Here is a 24,629-nt window from a genome sequence, read left to right on the forward strand (position 1 = left end):
CTTATTGCAACAAATACCGGCGGCATGCCGGGATCTGCCCCAGCTGCCGCCAGTAATGCACGCGCGCCGCCGTGTTCCCCCACTCACCCCCCCTCCTCATCGCGCGCAATTTGCACACCCTTCCGGACTCCTGTACCCCTTCTGCTCTGCCCCTCTGCTTCCCCGAACCCCCGCTTACCTTAATTTGATGTCCAGGGGTGTCGGGGAAGCCTGGGGAAGCCGGGGAAGACGGGGAAGCCGGGCGCGCATGTGACTGTGACGTCACAGTGCGCCGCCACGCGCCGCGGCTACCCGCTTCCCAGCCTCATACAGCCAGCGGCATTTGCTCGAATAAGAGCTGCCGCTGCTGTACCATCAAGCGGGAGACTCAGGAGTCCTGTAAGCCACACTATAGCCATGTGTAAAAAGAGTAGTATTTCCCTAGGGGGCCCTATCTGCGATTGGGAGGGGGGGAACTCGTTACACTGTAACAATTGTATGCAACAAAACAGTACAATAAAGTATTTAATATACCAATAATCGTGCTGTAAAGTATTCATAAATACGAAAATTGGGAGCCACGCTTGCATCGCGTTATAAGCGGATTCGCGTTGTAACAGATCACGTTATAACGGGGTTGAACTGTATATATACAGGCAAAGATTGCCACTATAGCACAAAAAATGCTGATAATTACTGTATTAAGCTATCCTTCAAAAATATGAAGGAATTATAGAAAATGATGAGATCCTACTGGATAAAAAATACTGGATAAAAAATAAATAATGAAAAAAACATACATAATAAAAATATTAATGCAGAAAATGTTGAAGTTTCCAGTCAACATTGATCCCGGGGGACTAAGTGTGTCTTGAGAGAACATCCAAAACATCTCCCTTTTATTCAGGAGGTTTAATCTATCTCCTCCACGAATAGATGGTTGGATGTGTTCTATAGCTATAAATTAAAAAGAAGTTTTTAAGTCCTCCCTGAGGACACTGAAGGAGTGTCTTGAGACAGGATGTTTTAAATCCTTGTTTTTTATAGGGCCCCAGACACCCCCGGGGACCACCCTCGGACCCCCACTGGGACCACCTGAGGACCCCCTGGACACCCACGGGGACCACCCGAGGGCCCACAGACACCCGCAGGGACCAGCCATGGACCACCGCTGTCCTCTGGTTTCAAACCTGTGTTTCAAAAAATAATTGATGGATTTATGTGGGGGCACAGGGGGTGGATTGTATATTGATGGTTAGTACATATTGTAATGTTTATTGGGGGCAGACGGGGTGAATGAAGGGCCAAGTACCTGCTTCACTCACCCCCTCTGCCCCCAATAAAGCTGCTGTTGTTCCTTAACCCCTTCATTGCCTTAGCGGTTAGCCGCTAAGGTAATGAAGTTGACTGTAAATGCATTTTTATTGCATTGGATTGATGCTGGGGGTTCTCTGGTGCTGATATTAATGGGAATCAGCTCCGGAGAATCCTGGCATCAATCTGATGCAGGAAAAATGCATTCTTTTTTCTAAGTCCCGTCTCGGGGCTACTAGAATAGCATGAGTTTGAAAACCTGGCGATAAGTGGCAATAAGTGGCTTATCGGCGCGTTTGGCAAAAAAAACATTTTGCCAAAAATATTTGCCGAAAAGCTCTCTTATCGCTGACTTATCAGAGCTTACTGAATAGCAGTAGGTTTTTTTGGTGATAAGGTGGTGATAAGTGGCTTATCGCTGCTTAGTGCATAGGCTCCTAAATTGTGAATGGTGGTAGAATCGGAGCAGGGTGTTATTTCTCTCCAGATAGACTTGGAGAGACTGGAAATTTGGGCACAAGAATAAACAGGTGATTTACAAATGAAATGGGGCAAAATTAGAAGAATCATTGATGACGAGTATTTATGAGGGCTTATGGACAGCAGGCTTAGCAATAGTGCCCAATGTCAGTAGCAAGTCCATGCTTTTTGTATTTGTAGGATTTTCTTATTTCGTCATATACTAACCAACTCTCCTTATCTACACGTTTCCCCCTCAGGGGTATGATCTCCCCAAAGGAAACCTTCGGAGGGGGTTTGAAAAGTGTGTACTTAGCCTCCTCCCCTTTCAAGATACCCATGCAGTCTTCCACTAGACTGAAAGTGTGGCGGGTCATTCTAATTTTTATACTTATGTAGCACTGTCCCCCCCCCCCAGTGGGAGATACACAGCTTCTGCTACCTGTTGTGTGGTGCGGATACCTGTTAGAGTAAGAGAGAGCTGAGTTGGATCTGCGTTGGTATGGAGATCAGAACTGGCTTAGGTTCTTTCTCTGTAGTTCTTCTCCATGGTGTTAGCGCCTCCAGCCGTAGTGGGCTCCAGGGTGTCAAGACATCATCCCCCACTATTGCACACGTCTCCCTCCTGCCCAAGGGCTGATACTTAGACAGGAGTGTAATGGACAAGGGTCTTTATTGGCATGCACCCACTGAAGATGGTTCCATACAGCGCTGCAGTCTCAAAGGTCCCAGGCCTCTGGATGGTGATTGCCCCTGATCTTACAGGGCATCAGTGGTTCGAATCAGATGTTCCCACAGCCACTGGGTGGGGGTGAGCACGCTCATCCCGCGATGGGAGAGACTCACAGCTCTACTTCTCACTTACTCCTCCAGAGCAGGACTGACTCAATTTGCCACTCCTTCCTAGGAGGAACCAGAAGGGGCGGGCTCATGGTCTATAACTATACCAGATATGCTTACACAGGCCATGAGTCACCACGACAATTCTGTCACTCATAAGAGGGGCATGAGGGGGGTCAAAAGCCCACAGATTAACCTGCCATATCATTGACTGCTAGGAGTTATATGACAGGGAGGAGAGATAGGCCAGAAGATACTTACCATGTTACACTTATATTGAGAACTAGCTCGTAGAGGGAGGAGAGGATAATAAACAGCCCATCATGTGATCAATGTAACTCGGCCAGCCGTTACTGTTCTTATGAAATTATTTACCTACATAGATGCCTGCTTCCTCTTGCTGGAATCAATTTTTGAACAATAAATAGTTTGAGGTCCTAGCAGCATTCTTGTCTATTTTGAAGAGAGTCCGGTTAATTATGCTCTAAAGCCTTTTTCTCTAGTGCTGAAAAACATCATAGAGGGGGCCCCTATACTGATTATCCACCATTCAATTTTGGTCTCACTTAGGTGTGTGGGCTAGCACATAGGTCCCAATTAGGACTATTCTCCCATTATTTATTTTCTAGCAGGGATTAAATGTCTGAGTTCCCCAGGCTTGTCATATAAAGAGTACGTCATTCTGCAGCCCTGCTGCTCTTATTACTGTATCTATACAGCATCTCCTCATTATACTTTTATGTTGGTCTTACAAGTGTGAAAGTCTCGCCGATCAGCCTGCTCTTTAAATGCAAAATCCCTCCCAGATCCCAGGTCATATATTTAGGGAGATCAGATGAATGGTTCTTCTATATCTAAATTAAAATGTGGGGATATGGAGGTTACTATTACAACGCTTTTCACTCGTCAGTGAACTTCTCCCTTATGTGTTGAAGGGAATTTGTAAGTAGACGCAATTAGACAAGGTTTGGTCTATTATATAGAAACTAGGAAGTAAAACTAAATAACACAATCTACAAAATCTAGGGGCAGTCAGCACTACGAATACAAAAAAAAAAAGAACAAGTGGTGCAAGCAGGTAATTGGGTCTCCCTAAACCCTAGCAAGATACAAAAGTAAAAGGAGTGCCCGCAGCACTCATAAGCAGCTGACACCAATGAAGGTCAAACAGAAAACAGTTTATTGCAAAAATAGAAAGTCTGAATAAACAGAGCATACTACACAGGGTATGGTCAAAAGGCAACTACCCAGCAGATATTCCACCAGAGAGGGGTATGCCCAGGAGGACTGGGGAAGGAAACAAGGGGGTTAGACAACATATTAATCTAAATACTAAAAAATGTGAACAACACAATAAAGTGCAAAAAAAAAGCGCTACACAGCGCCAGGAGGCAAAAACACAGTCCAAAGTCAAGGGAGCGGCTATGTGTCAGGCATTTAGCCCTTCTTGGCCCGTTCTCACAAAAACGTGGTACTTCCCTTCAAGAGGCAAAAAGAGTCCAATATCTACAATATAACATAAAAAATGAATCTGCAGGTAAGTGATGCTGGAAAGATCCAAAGATCATATCATCAGCTGCTAGTTGCTCTGCATGGCATCACCATCTAATCCAGCATGTGGGACATATTGTCTAAGTCTTCATGTTTTTCTTTCCCTCCACTGGTTCATGGTCTTCCACATTGTGTGCCTCTATAACATCATCCATTTTGGATTCCATCACCTCATTCTCTCACCAAGGGTGTAGGTTTTCTTCTCTCATTTCCCTCTGTAATGCAGACTGGAAGAGTTGTTTGATGTTTGTGAATAGTTTGTCTACTTCTTCAGTGCTGTCTGACTTGAGATCAGATTCTGAGGCATACGGTGATTCACCATCTTTGCCTGTAGATAAAGTCAGGTCCCGCTTTTAAAAAAAGCTGGAAACCACTTGCAAAGTATTTCATTTTTATTTTTTTAAAGATTTGCCAACATTTTAGCTACTATGGACCTTCCATGAGGACCTGTCCAGTTTGGTGGATTTTCCATGAGCAGGGCATGTCCATATCGGTAGATTTTCCATGAGCAGGGCATGTCCAGATCGCTTAATTTTTCCATGAGCAGGGCATGTCCAGATCGGTAGATTTTCCATGAGCAGGGCATTTCCAGATCAGTGGATTTTCCATGAGGAGGGTATGTCCAGATCGGTTGATTTTTGCATGAGCAGAACATGTCCAGACCGGTTGATTTTTCCATGAGCAGGGCATGTCCAGATCGGTTGATTTTTCCATGAGCAGGGCATGTCCAGATCGGTTGATTTTTCCATGAGCAGGGCATGTCCAGATCGGTTGATTTTCCATAAGCAGGGAATGTCCAGATTGGTTGATTTTCCATGAGCAGGGCATGTTCAGATTGGTTGATTTTCCATGAGCAGGGCATGTCCAGATCGGTTGATTTTATTTTGACTTTCAGTCTATCTATTGGCAGAGCTCTTTAACATGCTGCCATTATCATTGGTGCTGCACATGTGACCCCGTTTTATTTGTTTTTTAAGAACAGGAATATACCAATGTTTTTACACATGGCTTTCTGTCATATCTTTTGAAACAATAACTAATAATTAGGTCAAGAACGATGCAAATATGAGTTACTCTTCTTTTTTTTCATATTCATGACATTATTTGCTGGCCAGATAATATGTGATCCATCGGGGGAAAGCACCAATGACAAGCATGACTGAAAAGAATGATATATAGTTACATAGTTACATAGTAGATGAGGTTGAAAAATGACGTACATCCATCAAGTTTAACCTATGCTTAATTTAGACAACAGATACTTTAACCTATATCTAATTAAACAAGCGAACCATACAGTCCAGATATCAGTCCAACAGACCAATGAACAGGTCAAAAATAAAGCATTCTTACTTCTTAATGTCCCTTAGTGTGAGCCATATAAACAAACAATGGAGTATGTAATCAAGTCCTAGTGCAGGTATTGTGCGGGCATTCAATGTGCTGTAAGCCCCATATATAACCATTTGTAACCAATGCCACAAATTAACTCATATATTAGTAGTAGCCTTTACTGAGGCATAACTCTCTGAGTGGGATTTAGGGTTTAATGGGGAGAGACACAGCCCAAAGGGCAAGTTAGACCTTTTAACGACCACACTCCATGAGAGCCTACTTAGAGTATAATGGCAGCAGTAATGTGCCTAGAACAGGAAGAATAACTCCATGTAAAACTCATGATTGAGATTAAATAAAGGCTCCACAGACGTGCATCCAGCGAAGTGGTAATTGACAGCAGTAAAATCCTCCTAAGGGGGGTAGGTGGAGAACAGCAGGCAGGGAAACAGACTGGGATACGGCACACCCAAGTAAAAAAATCCAATTTATTGGGGGATAGACAAGGGAGACATCCAAAAATAGGGTATTGGGGTAACTCTGACGCGTTGACAAAGGGCATCGGCCCAAAACGCGTCAGAGTTACCCCAATACCCTATTTTTGGATGTCTCCCTTGTCTATCCCCCAATAAATTGGATTTTTTTACTTGGGTGTGCCGTATCCTAGTCTGTTTCCCTGCCTGCTGTGGTCCACCTACCCCCCTTGTAAGGATTCTACTGCTGTCAATTATCCTATATCTATACTTACTTATTGATCCAGAGGAAGGCAAACAGAAAACCCCAGTGTCATATCATCCAATGATATCTCATAAGGGGAAAAATAAATTCCTTCCAGACTCCAAGAATTGGCAATCGGATTAATCCTTGGATCAACATCCTTCCCATGTATACTTATTTGGTATATCCCTGTATACCTTTCCCATCTAAAAAGATGTCCAACCTTTTTTTGAAAAAATCTATTGTATCTGCCATCACAGTCTCCATGGGTAATGAATTCCACATTTTAACTGCCCTTACTGTAAAGAACCCTTTCCTTTGTTGCTGGTGAAATCTCTTTTCCTCCAACCTAAAGGGATGCCCCCCTAGTCCTTTGTACTGCCCTTGGAATGAATAGTTAATTTCAAAGCTCCTTGTACTGTCCCGAATATATTTGTATATAGTTATCATATCCCCTCTTAGACGTCTCTTTTCTAATGTAAATAAATCTAATTTAGCTAGCCTCTCCTCATAAGTTAGATTGTCCATCCCCTTTCTTAATTTGGTGGCTCTTCTCTGCACTCTCTATAGTTCCATAATGTATTTTCTAGGGAGGGGTACCCAAAATTGTACTCTATATTCAAGACATGGTCTTACTAATGCTTTGTTAAGGGGCATAATTATGTTTACTTCCCTTCTATCCATTGGCCGTTTAATGCAAGATAAAATCTTGTTTGCCTTTGCAGCTACTGCATGACTTTGGGCACTATTGCTAAGCCTGCTGTCTACAAGCACTCCTAAATCCTTCTTCATCAAGGATTCTCCCAATTTATCTCCATTGAATTTGTAAGTCACCTTTTTATTCTTGCATCCCAAATGCATAACCTTACATTTATCTGTATTAAACCTCATCTGCCATTTACCTGCCCACGTTTCCAGTCTCTGCAAATCCTTCTGGAGAGAAATTACATCCTGCTCTGATTCTACTACCCTACACAATTTAGTATCATCAGCAAAGAGGGAGACTTTGCTCTTGATGCCAACCTCAAGGTCATTAATAAACAAGTTAAAAAGCAGGGATCCCAGTACCGATCCCTGAGGTACTCCACTCACGACTTTAGCCAAACCTGAAAAAGTTCAATTTATGACAACCCTCTGTTGTCTGTCCTTCAACCAGTTTTCAATCCAGGTGCATATATTATGACTGAGTCCAATTTTCTTTATTTTGTACACCAACCTCGTGTGTGCAACCGTATCAAAAGCCTTTGCAAAATAAATAGACCACATCAACTACATTACCCTGGTCTAAATTCCCACTTACCTCCTCAAAGAAACAAATAAGGTTAGTTTGGCAAGATCTATCCTTCATAAATCCATGCTGACTATTACTAATAATTTTGTTTTCCATTAGGTATTCCTTAATATTATCTTGTATTAAACCTTCAAGTAGTTTCCCACTATTGAAGTCAGGCTTAGAGGTCTGTAATTCCCCGGTTGTGATCTAGCTCCCTTTTTAAATATAGGCACCACATCTGCTTTACGCCAATCTTGTGGTACTGAGCCTGTGGAAATGGAGTCCTTGAATATTAAATGTAATGGTTTGGCTATTATTGAACTTAACTCCTTGAGAATTCTTCGATGTATGCCATCGGGGCCAGGTGCCTTATTTACTTTAATTTTTTCAAGTCGCTTATGAACTTCTTCCTCAGTTAACCAATTATTCATTAATATGGAGGTTGTGGCCTCCTCCTGCAGCGCTACTATTGCAATTGATTCTTCCCTGATAAATACAGAGGCAAATCATTTGTTTATTACCTCTGCTTTTTCCTTATGTTCAATTATCTGCCTGCCCATCTCACACTGAAAGGGTCCTATATTTTCTTTTCTCATTTTTTTGTTATTATTAAATAACTTTTTAGGGTTGATTTTACTTTCTATTGCAATTCTTTTTTCATTGAACATTTTTGCTAATTTGATTGCCCTTTTGCAATTTTTGTTACATTCCTTATAATTCTGATACAATGTCTCTGTCCCTTCTGACTTAAAGAATCTAAACGCCTTCCTCTTCTTGTCCATTTCCTCCCCTACCTGTTTATTTAGCCACATTGGTTTTGACTTATTTCTTTTATACTTATTACAAGGGTATACACTGATAAGTGTGCTTTTCTAACAATGTTTTAAAGACTGCCCATTTATCTTCTACATTTTTCCCTGCAAAAACATCATCCCAGTGTATTACTTGTAGATTAGTCCTCAGTTTATTCAAATCTGCCTTTCTAAAGTTTAAGGTCTTTGTTGAACCCAAGTAATCTGTTTTTTGATAATTTATTTCAAATGAGACCATGTTATGATCACTGTTACCCAAATATTCCAGGACTTGAATATTTGCTACTACTTCTACATTGTTTGATATTACCAAATCCAGTATTGCCCCTCTCCTGGTTGGTTCCTCAATAATTTGGGTCATATAATTGTCTTTAAACACCCCCAAAACCCTGTTTCCTTTTGTTGTAATGCTAATCGCATTGCCCCAATCTACGTCTGAATAATTAAAATCACCCATTATGCAAACATGTCCCAGTTTTGATGCCTTCTCCATTTGCAAAAGTATTTTAGCTTCCTCAATCTCACAGATATTTGGTGGTTTATAGCATATTCCCACAAACATTATCTTTATACTTTTACTTCCACTGCTAATTTCTATCCAAAAGGTCTCTACATCTTCATAATTCCCTTCATAAACATCTTCCTTTATTATAGGTTTTAGATCCGGTTTAACATATAAACATACTCCACCTCCTCTTCTATTTGCTCGGTCCTTCCGAAAAAGGGAATAACCCTCTAAATTAACTGCCTAGTCGTGAGTTTCCTCCCACCATGTTTCAGTAATGCATATGATATCATACTGCTCCCTTGTAGCTATTAATTCAAGCTCCCCCATTTTATCTGTCAGGCTTCTTGCATTAACAAGCATTAAACTATAAGTTTTTTTTCAGCCTTTTCTATTATCTTATCTGCTCCTTCCTTTCTGCGCCCACTTGGTTTAGTTTTTAGAAGTTTTCTAGTATTATCTGTACTATGTATGTACTAGTATTATCTGTACTATGTACTTGGGGTGTCTCACTGCTTGTCAAACTCGCACTTGCCCCCATTCTACCTCCATAACCCCTTGTTTGCTCTTCTATTCTTTAAATTTATCTGTTTCATTCCCCTCCCCCTCCATCCTAGTTTAAACTCTCCTCCAACCTTTTTAACATTCTCCCCCCTAGACACAGAAGATCCCTCTTCATTGAGGTGCAATCCGTCTCTAGAATATAGATGGCACCTCTCAGAAAATGAGTCCCAGTTTTCATAGATATGTAGCCCTGTTTCCCCCTAAACAAGATGGCTACTGGTGCTGCCCTTTTACCTGTTGCTTCACTGGGGCCTAAGCCTCCGCCACGGAGAGCCTGGGGTGATATACTTACAACATTGGAGCAGCGCCTCCACCTGACAGGGATCCCAACGTAGTGGGAGGAGCCCCTCAAAGGACCCAAACAATGAACACACAATGTAAAATAGAAAGGCCTTTACTGGAACACATATACCGTATCTTATACTCTATAACGTCTATTACTCTTTAGGACTAAAGGTACAACTACCCACATGCCTCACATGGCTGTATCCCACCACCGTGTAACCCACACCGTGTCCTGAGAATCCCAGTCCCACAATGTCTCACACCCAAACCCAATGTGTGTGACTGCACGGCCCACTAACTTGAGTGTAGTTATAGTTGGTGCACTTCTGTAAGGTTCTTGCCGGGTGCTCCAGCAACCGGGCACACCTACAATAAACCAGATAGGGATCCTCTGATCCAGCGATGTCCTCCACGGTGCGTCTGCCTCTGCGTGGGGTGGTATCCCGCTGGAGTGTCCCACCGTGATGATAGTCACTGGTTCTGCCACAGTAGCCTGGTCCCAGACCACTGGTATCAGGTCGCGCAACGTAGCAGCTGTGTCCCTGAAGTATAGATAGCTAAAGGGGGAAGGGTTCCTACCTAAGGGCCTGTCCCTGTAGCAGTCACAATCTGTCAACATGAGTCGGGGCCTAGCTGGGGCTTAGGGGGACATCTGGCCTAGTGCATAGGGTCACAGACCCCTGCACACACACCTCTTACCCCTATCCTATCCCAGCTCCGACTGCCTCCTCCTCTTCCAGCACGTGCTTATCTATCTCCTGTCTCAGAAAACTAACTGCGCGATTGGCTCCCTGGTGTCACATGGTATCCTTGCCCCTGAGCACTATAGGGCTTCTAGTCCCCGGGGAATCTATGCCTATGGACGGCCGCGTGCGTTCACTCCACTACGCATGCGCAAGCCTCTGAGCATTCTTATACACCGTTACAACATGGCGGCGCCCTGCAGAGGGGCCGCTGGTGAGCCGCCACCACCCGCAACCACCTGGCAGCAGCGGAGGTAGGGAAGAGAGCGCGGGAGAATCGGGGAGCCAGAGGGAACCTGGCTACAGATACATGAAAAGACACAGTAAAAAGGACAGATTGTTTAGCCAATGTTCTGCAACATTTATTTGGCCGTGCAGGTGTAAAAAAAACCTTGGCACTGAAGGGATTTCACTTGAGGCTAAATTACACCTACTGTATTACCCATATCAGACTCTCAATTCTATTAAAAAAACTGCGGGGTTACTTTTTTCCCAGCAGGAAGCACATGAGAAGTTATTGTACATTCAACTTTTAATAGTTTCTTTCCTTGTGCCAACCCTTGCAAATAAGCTGTTTCTTTACCATATTTTTTTATTTAATTCATATATGGTAATTGCTTGTCTGGAAATGTTAACACTAACATAATAATAGATTTTAGTCATATATGCAAGACAAAAGATATTGTTCTATGCCATAAACAGTTAGAGAGTGATTGTGTTCAACGTTGTAGGATGAATCTGAGCTGTGATTACATACTGAGTATTTGTCACTATACCAAGTCTCCAACAATAGGAAATGTATTTATCTTATAATATCCTGTGGGGGGATATGAAATGCTCCTGGCTAATTAGAATCCTGCATGATGTTGCCCTTTGTAAAGACTTTTTAAGGATTTCTGTGGAACTGATTTATTTATTTCAGAGAATGCAGAGAAGATTGTGGCTTGCCAAGATACATAATATACCCTTGTCAACATCAGCCTGTGCTCAAGGAAAATGAAAATAAATATCTTTGCACTGTGTCCCATTGGTTTTGGGGAATTTATTTTCCTTGGACAAAGACTGATGGTGCTATTTTTTCATACACTTTGTCATACAGATTTCTGTTCTTCAGTTAAAAGAAAATGATCTTTGTAAGCACTCAGTAGTTTTGTTGCTGTGTAACTTTCAACTATTAATGGAATCAGTTTGAGGACAATTACTATTCGTTTTGCAGGAGAACGGGGAAATGGAACAACAATATATGAACTAATTTGCCCCAAAAGACCAAGCAATAAAATACGTGTTCTAATCACATCCTTAGAAAAGCAAATGTGTGGTGCTGCAAACAAGGGCCTTATAAAACAAAAATGACTTGATAGAAGAATCCTGAGGTGCAACCCCCCTATGGTTCAAGGACTGAATAAGCCAAGACAGATTGGGTGACCGCTGCTACACAAACTCCAATTGTTAACCGACTAGTGGACTAGGGTCCCCACAAGCAATGCAGTAAGGGACCTCACACTAATGTGAACCAACATATAATATCGGAATGGAGAGAGTCCAGATAATATCCAGATATTGAGATAAAGTAATTACTCACTCAGAGACAGCTTGTCCTCCCTGTCATCACTGTAGATGTATCTTCATACACTGTAGATGTACCTTGATAAAGAGCTTGCACTCGAAAGGCGTTGGTGGGGGTCTGGTACCCCACAATGTTGTTGAATTTTTTTTGTAGAATCCAATAAATCCACTTTTTATGGGAACTAGCTCTCTTTATTAATCCTTATTGCTGATCCTGTGTGGCTGCTTGTGCCTGATTTTTCCTTTCTGAACACTAATCACATCCTTATATAACTGTATTTGTTGTGGAGAATATAATGGGTTTATGTATCAAGAAAAAAGTTGGACAATTCTAAGGCAAAAACATGCACCAGATGTGTATGTATGTACAGTATGCACCACCCTGAGGAAGGTCCCACGAGGACCAAAACGTTGATAATGTTTGTGCTATGTTTATTTTTGAATACAAGTTTTCTTACCTTTGAGTGCTGTCTTGTGTCTGCTCCTGCTGGAGTGGATTACTTTTCTCTTACTATTGGTATAGGACTTGCACCGCAAACTGTTTATGGTATTGGGAGTGCCGGCTGCCCCATTTGTTTTATATATATATATATATATATATATATATATTATGGCATATATATATATATATATGAGTGGCCAGGTCCCCCTAGGTCCCCGTCCATCCCTTACCTCCCGCTGTGGCTGCAACAGGCAGCGGAGACTTGGGAGATGGTGGGGAGGGCTTCCGGGGTGTGTGGGGCCGTTAGGGAGGTGAGTGCATTGCCGGGGCTCTGCAGTGGAGCGAATGCCCAAGGCGCTGCCATTTTGCTTGCACGCGCATGTGCCGTCAACATTGCACATGCGCGGAAGGTCCCCGGTGCGGTGGCCAATTCACAGAGGCGCACACATGCACCGTAGGGGTATACGAGCGGCCGCCATGTTAGGACAAGACCCGCAGGGGAACTACAGTCCCCAACAAACCCTGGGGCTGTTAGATCAGGTGCTACACAGCAGCCAATGGCGCGGCTGGATTCCTCTGCAACCAGAGAGATACATTTGGTGCGCTGAGGAGACCACACCAGTCGGAGCTGAGACAAGCAGAGGGTAGGGTTGTGTGCAGGGCGTCTGTGACCCCTGTACTAGGCCAGAGACCCACTTAGGCCCCAGCTAGGCCCTGATTCCCCTCAGCTTGTGGTTGCTGCAGGGACAGGCCCATTAGATAGGGACACTGCCCCTGTAGTACCAGTGTGAAGGACACAGCCAGGACGCGATTGAACCCTGGCATCAGGTGGTCTGGGACCAGATCACCATGCACTGAGAGCGAGACTATAAAGGTGGGACACTCCTGCTGGACACTACCCAACGTGGAGGCAGACTCGTCACTGACTACGATGGCGTGGGACCGGACGGCCCCTTTGTCTATAGTCGGCGCAACCGGGTGCTGGAGTACCCGGCAGGTATCAACAAGTGCACCAACTTTACACACATTAGTTGTGGCAGCGCTGGGTGGGTGGGTTGCTCCTTGAGAACTCTAGGGTGGTTGGGTGCCCAAGGGCCCCTCAGCACTTTGGGGGATATACCATCAGGTGTGGCACTGAGTTGGAGGTAACTGTGGGGTTACGGCCGTGCGTGGCCTAGTTGGTGGGGACGTTATGCTGTTGACCTTTCTCTTACGCATACAGTAAACTGTTATTCTTATCAGTGTGTGTATCATTGTATTGGGTCCTGTGGTGGGGTTATCCAACATATTAGGATACCGCACAGGTGGAGGCGCTGTCACCAGAAGGATCAGGCACACCCCAGGCTCCCAGCAGCAGAGGCTCAGGCCTCCTGTGAACCACAGATAATGGACCACACACACACATTAGCCACCATATTTCCCAGGGGGTGGGGGAAGTGGTGTATATATATATATATATATATTATATGTGTATATATATATATATATATTATATGTGTATATATATATATATATATATATATATATATATATATATGTCCCGGCCGCTACTTCTCTACCTGACCTTTCCAGCGTAAGTCCTGTTAGGTGCAGGCAGTGGAGGGGTTAATTCCTTCTTTAGGCTGTATGTGTGTATTGCAGACTTGGATACATTTCAGGTATCCAGGGACAGGCCTAGCAACTACCAGAGAGTGTCAGCCTGAGAGAAGAATACTGATTGGTTCATCCAAAAGTGAATGATCACCAATCAGTATTCAACCTGCTCTGTTAAGGGGCAGGGTTTCAGCCCCCAATCTCAGGTTATAAATTCTGTCACTCTCCTAAATTCTGTGTGGTTTTTCTTGGTTGTTCCTGGTAGTGAGTGTTTCTCCTCCCCCTGTGGAGTGAGTAGTCACTTCCTCTATCCCACCAGGAGATGGGAGGAAAGTGTAGCAGGCCTGATATGAGCCAAATGCCTGAGTCAGGGCTCTGACCGTCATGGGAGACAGGAGAGAAAAAGGATACCTCTGTGCTGTGTTATTACCATCTGCCTGCAATAAAAAGCCAGTTGTATCAGAACCAGTGTGATTACTCTGCTGCTGTGAAGGAAGACGAGGTGTCAGTATGGAACATGCCCTGCCCCTGCAGAGAATCTATTCTGACTGGAGGCGCAGCACCCCTGAAGAACAAAGGTAACCTTCACCCCTGACCTGGTTCTCTTCACACATCGCAGAGCACTCAGCCCTCCTGTTTACCCCAGGTACACAGCACCACACCCCGAAGTAGTAGCCAGAGATGAAGCAGACCCCCCTCAATATCACTTAGGGTGGGGGTACAAGGGCTACACTGTAGAGGGAGAGGGGGTTTGCCCGGTATTAAAGGGGTTGCACCCTATATGGCCAACCCTTGACCTCACCAGGGAGGCAAGGGGTTAACTGGACTACGGTCCAGGAATGTGGCTTACACCTTGTCATGTCATGAAAATGTATTTTCCCCTGTTCCCATGTTTCATTATAATGTCAGTGTCTGCACCACACACACATCCATCCGGGAGGGCAAGGGTTCATAGTTGTAAAGTGACTATAGCCCTTTGTTTAATTTTCCCACCTTTTCAGGCACCATTTTGCAGGGTCCCATAGGTCGCCATTGGAGCTCCATTCATTTCAATGGCGGATCTAGCTGTTTTGGACCTGTTTCCCTCGAAGACCAGCAGATGGCGTCCAAGAGGAGGAGCGGCGGTTTCCCATTGTAAGTCAATGGGCTCATTGACTTCAATGGAGATTCCTCGACGGCGCTTTCCAGGAACGAGTTGGCAGCCGTCCAAACCGCGAAACCGCAAAGCGGATACATTGTCTGAAAGAGAACTTTCATCACTGATTAGTCAAGGTCAACGTCAAGTGGCGTGGGAATCTTAGGTTCTAGGGCACCAGAAATAAAATTATTTTTGCCCCTAGTTCCTAGGCCTCCCCTCAATCGACCACCACCGGTCCCAGAATCCAGGACCCCCAGAAAGGGTCGTGCTGGCAGAGCGGGTTGCGCCATAGGTTCCAATGGCGGCGGCAGAAGCAGCGCGAGAAAACGGCTACGTCCGAAACCCTACACATCATATCCCATATCTCCGTTTCTGGAGGGTCCAGAGGGCCATGGTTTGGGGTGCCTGTAGTCACTGCTCCTGCATGGCTGCAAAACCATTCCTGACCCTCTCTGACCCACCCAACGGAGTATGGACCACACTAAAGGTTCGGGAGTTTTCCCCATAGACTTCAATGGCGGCCGGGCCCCATTGACGGGCTATAGCAGAGAAACCCCATAGGCTTCAACGGCGGCGATGCCCCGTTGAAAGTCTATGGCGGCAGACTCCCATAGCCGCCAGTGGCAGCGGATTACCATTGAAAGTCTATGGCAGCGTAGCCCGTTGTTTTCAATGGGGATTTAGTGAAAAACTGTGATTTATTTTACAGCGGAGAATTTTGTGTTAAAGTATGAAACGGTTTAAGTGGTATTTGCGTATCTCCGGTTCTGAAGGTCGCAGCGGGCCGAAACATGGACCCTATAGTGTCCCAGTTCCGGCAGTAAGGTCTGGGAAGTTTGGACCTGCTGGACCTAACAGAACCGGATATTTTAATATGTGTGTGTTTTAACTTTAATACAGTATTCCCAAAGCGGGGATAAAAATCCGCGAAGATTCCTAACACACAAAGGAATGCAAATGGTCAGGGGGGGCGACCCAAAGTCTAGGAACCAAGTATTGATCAAAAGACTCTGCCACTCTAACTGTTTACATGAGTGTGGAGAAGCATCAAACTGGAATGGTTTGTAAGTGTTATATCTTACACCTACAAACAATGAAGATCCTGCCAGATACTTCACCTGGTAGACTGGCCGGCACCCCTGATTAGATGGGGGGGCATGGGTTAAAACTGTGTTTCCACGTTAGGTATTGGATACAGATAATTGTTCATCAATAGTCTGTATTCAATGTTAAGAATAGGGTTACAAAGAAATATAATAGTTGTATAGTGACTATAGCCCTTTGTTTAATTTTCCCACCTTTTCAGGCACCATTTTGCAGGGTCCCATAGGTCGCCATTGGAGCTCCATTCATTTCAATGGCGGATCTAGCTGTTTTGGACCTGTTTCCCTCGAAGACCAGCAGATGGCGTCCGAGAGGAGGAGCAGTGGTTTCCCATTGTAAGTCAATGGGCTCATTGACTTCAATGGAGATTCCTCGACGGCGCTTTCCAGGAACAAGTTGGCAGCCGTCCAAACCGCGAAACCGCAAAGCGGATACATTGTCTGAAAGAGAGCTTTCATCACTGATTAGTCAAGATCAACGTCAAGTGGCGTGGGAATCTTAGGTTCTAGGGCACCCAGAAATAAAATTATTTTTGCCCCTAGTTCCTAGGCCTCCCCTCAATCGACCACCACCGGTCCCAGAATCCAGGACCCCCGGAAAGGGTCGTGCTGGCAGAGCGGGTCGCGCCATAGGTTCCAATGGCGGCGGCAGAAGCAGCGCAAGAAAACGGCTATGTCCGAAACCCTACACATCATATCCCATATCTCCGTTTCTGGAAAGTCCAGAGGGCCATGGTTTGGGGTGCCTGTAGTCACTGCTCCTGCATGGCTGCAAAACCATGGGTTAAAACTGTGTTTCCACGTTAGGGATTGGATACAGATAATTGTTCATCAATAGTCTGTATTCAATGTTAAGAATAGGGTTACAAAGGTATATAAACTGTGTCAACCCTACAGTTCTTGTTCTTCTGATTTCATTTTGAATGTCACCGGATTGCTGGAGAATTGCTAGCTGATTCTTCTCCATTCCCTAACCCTAAGTAAGTGTTACCTTCTTGCCTGTTAATTGAACTATATTGCTGTGTTCACCTTTTTAAGGAATAAATATATTTTATTATATCTAAGCCTCGCTCAGTTCAACCCAGATATTTGGTGTTTGTTATATCTTGTCATAAGTTACCGTGACATACACACACACACATATATATATATATATATATATATATATATATATATATATGTGTGTGTAGCCCTTGTAACCCCACCCTAAGTGATATTATATATATATATAGACACTATAAATAGCTGAAAGATAATTTCAATATACTGTATTTATTTGGTGAAATAATTTTTCCCCAGAATTTGCCCACTTTAGGGATGATGGAAAGTTAAAAAAACGGAGCAAAAAAAGTCACCAAAATGTTTAAGGCAAAAATCTCATTGTTCCCAATGGGATTCATTTTTCTTTGATAAATTTGATGCAGTTTTTAACACCACTTTTGCTCCCGTGAGACTTTCATACATCAGCCTTATAGTCTCTAGAGACCGCTTAGTATTTTAAAAGGATGCAATCACTTTCATTGGAACACAGTGGGAACTGTTACTCTACTACATTATTAATACATGTACTGTATTAAAGCAGTTACATGAGCTTCAATCTGATGAGACACACAATCATCAGCGGCACTCCTCCGTGATGTGAAAGGGTCTGCATCAGCTGGTCATGTTACATTGCTTAGTGACAAAAAGAGACGCTCTACAACAGACTGTTGCAGCCCAATTGATGTCAAACAATGTTGAGATTTCTGTTACAAAGACCTCTTGACAACACAAAAAAACAGGGAATGAAGCATGTCATAAGTGCCAAATTATCTTTAAAATCCTAAATAGCCCAAAAGTCCGATACATAAGTAACATAGACACTGACTCTGATAACAACAACACTGAGTTTGATGCAGGGGAACCTGGTTCAATTCCCAGTGTCAGCTCCTTGTGTCCTTGGGGAAGTCACTTTATCTCCCTGTGCCTCATCATAGATTATAAACTAAATTGGGCAGGGCTGTGTCTGTAACAATCCTATGGTCCGCAAACCGTGCGCTATGCTGTAATTGTGACACGCTTTGAGTCCCATTGGGAGAAAAGATCTATACAGTATGAAATAAAGTTATTATTCTAGTTAGATCTCATCTTCTACAGTTTTAAAGAACTACCAAATAACCGCTAATGTTTTTGTACAAAATCTAAGGCTATTTGAAAAAGTATCATCATGTTTTCTATCAACTACACTTTCACTTTAGTTCCTTGGCAAAAAGGTGTTGTTTTAACATAATATTGATTTATATAATTGCCATTTGCATTTCTTAATGAACCTCTGCAACTTAATTGTATATTCTTCGCTAATTTCAAAGTCTGCTACTGCTCCCAAAAACACATTTCATAATCTGATAGCTTTCTGAATAAAAGAGGCATTTTTGGAGTGTAATCTAACACATAGATAAGCTGTTTTTGCATTTTACCCTCCAGGCTGCATCTTAAGAAAATTTTAAATATGCATAAAATAACACAAGTTTAAGTGCTTAAGGAATGTTACTATGTATTTTAGATAATGTACAGAAAGAGAGGAAATTGATGCTAAAATAGGTCATTTGAATTTGTATCATTGATTGATTTAGTTGACTATAGCAGATGTTATAGTAGGAATGATCATAAATGGTAATTATTGTATCAAATCCTGGATCTGGACAGGTACTGTATATTTTCTGCCATTTCCTCAGTTGGTGTTCGACTGAGGTCAACATGTGATACGTACAGTCAAAGAGCACATGGTACAGAAAACAAACCAACTGGTTGATATACCAGTGTAACACTGTACTGCCCACAGACCTGGCCAGTCCCCAGTACTGAGGTGGGTAAGGGTATAAAACGCACCCACAGCAGTGAGGGCATGCCCGGAGTGTGGTAGGGTGCGTTGCCGGGTCTGGTGAGAGAGGGTTAGCTAGATACTTGCCGCGTCCGAGGCGCCAGAGGTCCGAGTGGTAAGATCCGAAAGCTGTTGGTCGAGGGCAGGAGAGAGCAGCATAGTGAGGTCCAAAGCCGAGTCCAGAGGGTAGCGAAGTACACGAAGTCTAACGAAAGCTGAGATTAAATCCAAGGGTAGCATACAGGGTCAGGGACTGGAGCGAGAGCTGAACAACACAAGAGAGCCAGGCATAGACCTCCGTACAGCAAGAGCCACAAGAAACTATGCAGAGTGAGGAAGGAGAGGGCAGACTGGGGTAATATATGTGGGTGGACCAATAGGGGTAAGAGGTGGAGCGGGGGTGTGCCTGAGCAAGCCCAGGGATAGGCTCAGGTGCCTAGAGTGGGAGCCAGCCAGGTGAGCAGTGGAGATTGTCCTGATGTCCTGCGGCTGATAGGAGGCGGAGCCAGGAGTGCGGGAGGACGGCAAAGAGGATCGGGTGCACGCGCGCCCTGTAAGGTTCCCGCGCACGCGACCCGGCAGCGTTTGGGAGGAGACAGTGTGTGCCACAGAGGAGGGGGGCGGTGCCCAACCGGAACAGGTAAGGAGCTGGTGGGGAGGGTGTACAGAGAGTGCAGCGGTGCTGGGAGCCCGGGCAAGGGGGACCCGCTGCAGGGAGCGAGCCCCCCGATCCCTTACAGTACCCCCCCTTGAGGATCGGACTCCAGACGATCCTCCCAAGGTTTATGAGGAAACTTCCGGTGGAACTGTTTAAGTAGAGCTGGAGCGTGGATGTGGTGATGAGGCACCCAAGAACGTTCCTCCGGTCCTTACCCCTTCCAATGAATGAGGAATTGAAGTTTGCCTCTAGAAAATCGAGAATCGAGAATGTATTGAACTTCGAATTCTTGTTGCCCCTGTACAACAACTGGATTGGGTCTGCGAGGATGGTCCAGAAAGTGTGCATTCTGGAAGAAGGGTTTGAGGAGGGACACATGGAAGATTGTGGGTATCTTCATGGCTATCGGGTTGATCCATTCGAGAACCTTCAAAGGACCCAAGAATCTAGGCGCCAGCTTCTGAGAAGGAGTCTTGAGCCTAGAGTAAAGCCAAACTCTGTCCCCTGGTTTATACTCCGGTGCCACCTGACAGCGCCGATCCGCTTGGGTCTTTTGTTTTCGGACGGCCCCTTGCAAAGCCTTTTGGATCTTCTTCCAGGAGTCTTGTAGATTAGTGACTTGAACATCCGCTGCAGGTACACCAGGAGGAATGGAGGAGAGAGGACGGCGACTGGGGTGGAACCCATAATTAATGAAGAACGGCGATTCTTGCGTGGATTCATTCCTCAGCGAATTAATCACGAACTCAGCCCAGGGTAAAAGATCTACCCAGTTGTTTTGAGATTCAGACACAAAACATCTGAGATACTGCTCCAGGGTCTGGTTCATTCTCTCAGTCTGGCCGTTGGTCTGTGACTGATAGCCCTAGGAGAAGAGGAGGGAAATGCAAAGTCTCTGAGAAAACGCTCACCAACATTTAGAAATGAATTGTGTACCCCTGTCCGAGACAATGGTGAGATGAATGCTGTGTAACCTGAAAATTTCTTTAGAAAACACGTCAGCCAAGGTGGCCGAATTGGGAAGACCCTTGAGGGGTACAAAATGCGCCTGTTTAGAAAATCTATCCACTAATACGAGGATCACATTCCTCCTTTTGGAGAGTGGGAGTTCCACTATGAAATCCATGGGTATATGTTTCCGAGGGCGTTCCGGGATGGGAAGGGGCAGAAGAAGCCAGGATGGTTTGTGTCGGGTGGACTTAACCTGTGCGCATACGGACAGGCTTTCATGAAGTCCAGAATGTCCTTGCTCATCTTTGGCCACCAAAAGGTACGTTTGATTTGATCCAGTGTCCTTTTAAAACCATGGTGACCAGCCGATCTAGATGAATGCCCCCAATCCAGGATTTTGTGGCGAAAACGTGGAGCGGCGTACAGATGTCCTTCTGGCACCTTTATTCTCCCGGGAAGGTGAGCCTGGGCTTCTGTGATTTTATCCAGGATGTCAAATGTGTTGGTGGATATTATGCAATTAGAAGGCAAAATGGTTTCTGTAACCTCGTCGGATCTCTCTTCTGTAGAGAAATGACGTGAGAGTTTGTCGGCCTTAATATTCTTGGTGCCTGGAATATACAAGATCGTGTAATTAAACCGGGAGAAAAAAGTGCCCAACGTGCTTGGCGGGATCCCAGACGGTGGGCCCCCTCGATGTACAATAAATTTTTGTGGTCGGTGAGGATGGCCACCGGCTCTTGGTAACCTCGAGGAGGTGTCTCCATTCTTCTAAGGCTAGCTTGATTGCCAAAAGTTCCCTGTTCCTGACATCATAATTTCTCTCGGCCGAAGGATTTTTTTTTTCGAAAAGAAGCCACAGGGATGGAGCTTGTCTTGATGTGTGACCCTTTGCGATAGTACTGCCCCAGCTCCCACATCGGAGGCGTCAACCTCTAGGGTAAAGGGAAGAGACATGTCCAGGTGGCAGAGGATGGGGGGAGACGAAAGCTCTTTTGAGGAACTCGAACGCCTTGATGGCCTCAAGGGACCATGCAGACGGATCAGACCCTTTTTTGGTAAGGGCGGTAATGGGGAGGGCAGTAGTCGAAAAGTTGCGGATAAATTTCCGATAGTACGTAGAAAAACCAAGAAAGTGCTGGACAGCTTTTAGGGAATTCGGTGATGGCCAGTTCAGAATAGCCTTCAATTTCTCTGGATCCATGGTAAAGCCCTTATCAGAAATTATTTAGCCCAGGAAGGCCATGGAAGATTGGTGGAAGAGACATTTATCCATCTTAGCGTAGTGGTTATTTGCGCGGAGCCGAGAAAGGACCACCCTGATATGGTGAATATCATCCTCAGGATTTTTGGATAAAATAAGGATGTCGTCTAAGTATACTATGACAAAACTACACAGAATGTCCCGGAAGATATCGTTCATAAATTCTTGGAAGACGGCTGGGGCGTTGCAGAGGCCAAATGGCATCATGAGATATTCATAATGGCCAGTGCGTGTATTGAACGCGGTCTTCCACTCGTCGCTCTCCCCTATTCGGATTAGATTGTATGCTCCTCTCAGGTCAAGTTTGGAGAATATAGAGGCTCCTTAGAGCTGATCAAAGAATTCCGAGATTAAAGGAAGGGGATACCGGTTTTTAACCGTAATTTTGTTAAGACCCGGAAAATCGATACAGGGTCTTAATGAGCCATCTTTCTTTTTCACGAAAAAGAACCCTGCCCCGGCTGGGGAAGTGGAATTCCGGATAAAGCCTCTCTTGAGGTTCTCCTGGATGTAGGTAGACATAGCCTCGGTCTCAGGCATGGAGAGGGGATATGATTTAGACTTGGGGAGTGTGTCTCCCGGAATTAATGCTATGGGGCAGTCGTACGTGCGATGAGGCGGCAGGACCTCAGCCTGGGTCTTGTTGAAGATGTCCAAGAAATCACGGTATACCTCAGGAAGCGTGGAGGGGAGTGGTACCGATGTCTCGAGGCCAGCGAGCGTGGTTACGGGAGAAATAGTAGTATGCTTCACAGAAGACCCCACTGAATCGGCGACTTGCCCGTCCAATCCACACACGGATTGTGAAGCTGGAGCCAGGGTAGTACCAGAATGACCTGGACTGTGGGAGAGTGAAAGACAAAGACCATGACCTCAGTGTGACCGTCCACGGTGGAAAGTGCGAGGGGGACAGACTCCAAGATGATGAACGCTGGTTGGAGGGGACGGCCGTCATTAGCCTCAAGGCCAATGGGTACTCTTTTCTTGATCAAAGGAATCCGGTTGTTAAGTGCGTTGTCGTGATCCAGGATATTGCCACCAGAGCCGGAGTCGATAAATGCTGCGGCCGACACCTGGACATTGGGACCCTCGAGGGTTATAGGCAAGAGAATTCTCTTAGGAAGTTCCTCAGGGGAAGAGGGGCAAGGAGAGATGGTACCCAGGGAGAGCCCCACAATCTTCACTGGGCATTCTCGCTTCCCGGTCTCTGACGGCAGTGACGTACTTGGTGATCCGGGGAACCGCAGTAAAAGCGGAGACCTTCATTTCTGCGGCGCGTTCTTTCAGCTGTTGACTGCCGATTTGCACTGGCTTGGGGCATCCAATGCCGGAAAGGCCAGGGGAGGAGGCCTAGGAGGGTCTGCAGTAGGCAACACGAACCGGGGCCGCTGGCGTTCCTGGCGTCTCTCTTGGAGGCGTTGGTCCACCCGGATACTGAGGGTGATGAGATCCTCCAGCGAAGAGGGACGAGAATGAGCTGCCAGATCGTCCTTGAGGTATTCGGCCAAGCCCTGCCAGTACGCTGTGGAAAGAGCCTCATCATTCCACCGAGTCTCCACAGCAATTGTGCGGAACTCCACCGCATATCTTGCTGCCTGGGAGAGATGACCCTGGGAGACCTGCAACCCTGGGAGAGATGAAACAAGGATGAGGCGGTGGTCTCCCTAAGCGTCAGCGTATCAAAGACTTGCTGGAATTCTCGCCGGAATCTAGGGAAATCTTGAGTTATTTCTGGTCTGAGTTCCCAGAGAGGCGAAGCCCAAGCAAGAGCGTCGCCCATCAGCAGGGCGTAGATATAGGCCACCTTAGAGTGGTCCGCGGGGAACCGGACGGAGACATCTCGAACTGGACGTCACATTGGTTCAGGAATCCCCGGCAAGTGAGTGGGTCCCCAGCGTAACGGTTAGGCGGTGGGATGCGTGGTTCCGAGGCACCCATAGGTACTTGAGCGGGAGGAGGAGGCGCTGCTGGCGGATCCCGAAGGGAGAGGTTAGACAGCTGCTGTGCCACGGACGTTACTTGGTCGCTCAGAAATTGCCAGTGTTCCATGGTCACACCTTGGCCCACCTCAGGGAGATCTGCATTTGGTGGGTTCTGCATAATGTAACGCTGTACTGCCCGCAGACCTGGCCAGTCACAAGTACTGAGGTGGGTAAGGGTATAACATGCACTCACAGCAGTGAGGGCATGCCCGGAGTGTGGTAGGGTGCGTTGCCAGGTCTGGTGAGAGAGGGTTAGCCAGATACTTGCCATGTCCGGGGCGCCAGACGTCCGAGTGGTAAAATCCGAAAGCCGTAGGTCGAGGACAGGAGAGAGTAGCGTAGTAAGGTCCGAAGCCGAGTCCAGGGGGTAGCGAGGTACACGAAGTCTAACGAAAGCCGAGATGAAATCCAAGGGTAGCATACAGGGGCAGGGACTGGAGCGAGAGCTGAACGACACAAGAGAGCCAGGCATAGCCCTCTGTACAGCAAGAGCCACAAGAAACTATGCAACAGTTGGTCAAATTTATCAGTATTTTATCGAAAACTATGACTTTTACAAATTTTCACCAGATGCTCATGTGTGGAAGCGTGCAATAAGGAAAAAGTTATGTATCGATCCGTGTTTTTTTCGTATTGATCCCGGTGTTATTGGAGGGTATTGGTGTGTATCACCGGATTTCTCCCGTATCTATGAT

The sequence above is a fragment of the Ascaphus truei genome, chromosome 4 (assembly GCF_040206685.1).
Source record: "Ascaphus truei isolate aAscTru1 chromosome 4, aAscTru1.hap1, whole genome shotgun sequence".
Taxonomy (NCBI): Eukaryota; Metazoa; Chordata; class Amphibia; order Anura; family Ascaphidae; genus Ascaphus; species Ascaphus truei.